Genomic DNA, 3,891 nt, shown 5'->3' with positions numbered 1-3,891 from the left:
ATCATAATATATTGATGGAGAATTTAGCACTAAATGTAAGGTTTTTTTTGTAACATTCAAATGAATTTACTCGCAACAAGTTGGATGCCTTCAATCATTGGCCAGCTTTTCCCTTTTCCCCCTTTCCGTTGGGGAGTCTATGTGGAATTAAATATGCGAATATGCGTCCAATTAGTACAATTATTGAAATATTAAAAGTCTAAAAAGAACGAGTATATATGAAGTCCACATATATTTAACGCTAAAATTAATTGATCGTATACTAATATTGGTATAATGAAAGTATAAGAAAAAAGTTATAATACTATTGGTATAATGTAAATTTCAAAAAATCGTAAGATTAAGTGATTTGACACAAAAGAGTATAAGAATAACTGGACTGAGAGATTATAATAGAAACCATAATTCCGTTAAACGAAAATAATACCCGCAGTTAAAACAAAGATATCCATTATTTATAAGCGTTTAGAAAACTCCAAAAACTAAAAAGAAAATAAAACGAAAACTAGAAAATTAAAAATAAACCTCAAATAACAGTAAATTATCTTTTTCGCCCCCTAAACTAAACGATGTCAGATGGCCAAAATCCATCGTTCAGCATCGCGAAGATGTCGCGATGACTTTGATTTCTAAGCTCGATTCGCAAGCACCGTGCGAATTTCAAGTTATTCCATCGTTGCGATGGCTTTGATTCTAAGCTCGATTTACAAGCACCGTGCAAACTTCAAGCCATTCGGAGACAAAAAGTTTTTGGCACGTTTTTTGCCTCGCCAAAGTTTATTGCAGGAACTGCATCATGATTAAGAGCTTATATTATTAACAAGGAATGACTTCATTATTTTGATAGACTTCTTTAATTGGGATTGGGTGAACTTACTCAGCAAAGGGGCATAGCTGGTAGAGTTGAAGCCTGGTGTTTGAAGAGAGTTTTCAAGAAATTATACTACTATAAAAAACTAAACCTTTTCAAATCGAATTGATTCGCATAAAATGCATATTACTCCTTCCGTTTCACTTTAGGAGTCTCATTTGAATTCGGCACACGTTTTAAAAAATGTAAAAGGAAGTTAGTGAAAAAAAATAGTGGAATGTGAGTCCTACTTTTATATATTAGTTTTATAATAAAATGTGAATGAAAAAGGTTAGTGGAATATGAGACCTATTACCACTTATGGAATATTAGTATATTACAACCGGGACTCCTAAAATGGGACACACAAAAATGATAAACTGAGACTCCTAAAGTGGGACGGAGGAGGGAGTATAAAGCTATATGCTTAAACTACTATCATAATCCGTACTTCTTAAATCTATCATGAGTTATCCATTTTGATCAATTAGCATCTAAACTAAGTGAAACTACGCAAATTTGCAGGGAATATTGTTTAGTTTGGAATAGATTTGACTAGTTAGCTTATTATAAGCAAGAAAAAATATCAACATTGCGTGAAGATTACTGACTCACAACAAACAATCTATACACAACTTTAATCCTTAATTACTTGTGTTATTCAAAACTTGATACGTTACAATTGACATTACAAGGGTGATTAAGATTACCAAATTCTACATTTTGATTTAAGGAACAATTTTGAATTCATAAAAAATGACTCAAGTCTCTTAGTTATAAATTGTGCACCTAGTGATATCTGTATTTGGAACAGAATAAGGCAGGGTGTTCGTGGACCGACCAATTGTCATGCAGCCGGTAGTTGTACTCTTAAGCCAGGGTCCCACAACAGACGCATAAGACGATAGTACCATGTGCGACTCCACTGCAACTGCTGCGTGTTCCATGATCACATGGTCCCATCCCATTTCATGCACAATATCATTCAACCTCTCAAGATATCTCATTTTCCCCATTATGCATATGCCATATTTGCATTTATCTTAATTTAAAAAAAAAACTTTCAAACTTTATCCAATGATATTCATCACTTTTAATCAATTGATAGTATTATTTTCATGTGCTTTATTTATTGTCTTTTATATTATAAACTAGATTATTGTTATTATTATATAAAGGTTTCGGTTTATATTATTCCTTTTTTATACGGAGTATTAACTTCAATCTGAGGAATCAAATTAAAATAAAAGAATCTTGATTTGTATATAATTTTTACAACATAAAAATGAACTAAAGCACATGGAAATTGGTGGTGAGACATTGAGAGATGCTCCAAGCTATTATAACATAACATAACATAACTAGGCTCCCATAACATTTGTCATTTTTTGGGATTATGATAACAAAACAAATATGAGATCACAACATTCACCAACAGGTGGTCAGCTTCAAAGTGCAGCAAGCATTCTGGATCATTGCCTTATAAATCTTGTTGTTCATCGCATGCTGACATCCCCATCAATTCTCACTCAAATCATTAGCAAATCGAGGCATAAGTCTTTTCTTCTTAAGTTATCAGTATAGGTATAGCTTAAATCCTTGAAAGATGATAGATAGCTCTTTAAGAGATTGTAGTCCTTTTGTATCTTCAACTAAACTAAAATTGAGAATCCGATAATCACACGGTGTCAATATTAAGCACAGGTACACCACCATTAATGCGAAAAGTGGTCAAAATTGATTTGTTTAATGAAACAGATATCGACCAGTGCTTTCCGCAGCAACAATGATTGATAAGGACGCACTTAATCCAATTACTACAAGCGTCTGTTCTGTTGCACCATCTGGAATCAAATCCCCACTGCTTCATGTCGAGCTTTTCATCATTAATTTGCATTATCATAATCCGAAAATCAAGGCAGCATCTTTTCAACGCCGTGCTATTAGTCTATTATCACAATGTTTTTTTTTTAATATTTACTATCATTTCCAAAAATGTTAAGAATAGTTTTTCCAAGCTATTTTGATGCCTCCCCTGTTTGACAATATATATATATATATAAGCTTTTAAGAGCATTTCTAACACCAAACGATACACATGTCTCTGCGTGCATGTCTTACATACATCCTACGTTGAAGGATCCGGATTGTGTGCAATTTTAATTATATAGTACTGTAGTAATTTTTATTTCAATTGTGTAATTTTAGTTTTATTATTTTTAAGCATATTATTGTTAATTATTTGCATAAAATGTAAGTAAGATATATAAATATATACACATAAAACTTTGTACAAATAAAATAATAAGAAAATGTTTAACTATAATGCTTAAAGTAGACAAATAATGTAACTGAAGTCATTCTTAAAAATTAAGGTTGCTAATAATTTTATTTTTAGCGGCATATTTGTCGGTTCAGACGACCAATCAGTATAATTAATTATAAAGTTATTTTTAGCGGCAGAGCTGACATGAGCAAAATTTTGCTCAGTGACTAACATTGATGATAAGTAGAAAAAAGATTATTTCGTCTGTTGTGGCTTAATTCTAAAATCAAGACTAAGAAATTAAAATCTGATGTGCAACTACTTTGCGGTGATTAAAATTGGAATTGTCATAGTAATGGAAACGTTCAAATATCTAAATTAATTGTAGACTTTTAGCCGTTTAGGCAAAAGGAAGGAATCCAACATGACCACACGAGTTTTAACTTTTAACTCTAACCAAATAACGTTTACATTAAAAGAGAGTGATTTTCTCCACATATTCAAGACAAAAGATGATTTGACTATTCTAAACTCTACATATTTACTTTTCAAAAGAAAAATTAATCACTAACGAGTCTTAGCGCAGTTGGCAGCACAAAACTGTGACGACTTTGAGGTTACTTCCGCCATCCGTTGAAAGATCGAACATGATTAGTCGGATTTCACCAAAGGCAGATCCGGCACACATATTGTCAAACCAAATTAAAAAAAAAATCATGCCGACTTTTAATAAGTTAAGATGGCTATGAGTTTACCCAACGTACTATTCAATATT

This window comes from Salvia splendens, chromosome 4, assembly GCF_004379255.2.
Source record: "Salvia splendens isolate huo1 chromosome 4, SspV2, whole genome shotgun sequence".
NCBI lineage: Eukaryota > Viridiplantae > Streptophyta > Magnoliopsida > Lamiales > Lamiaceae > Salvia > Salvia splendens.
This window is presented reverse-complemented; position numbering follows the sequence as displayed.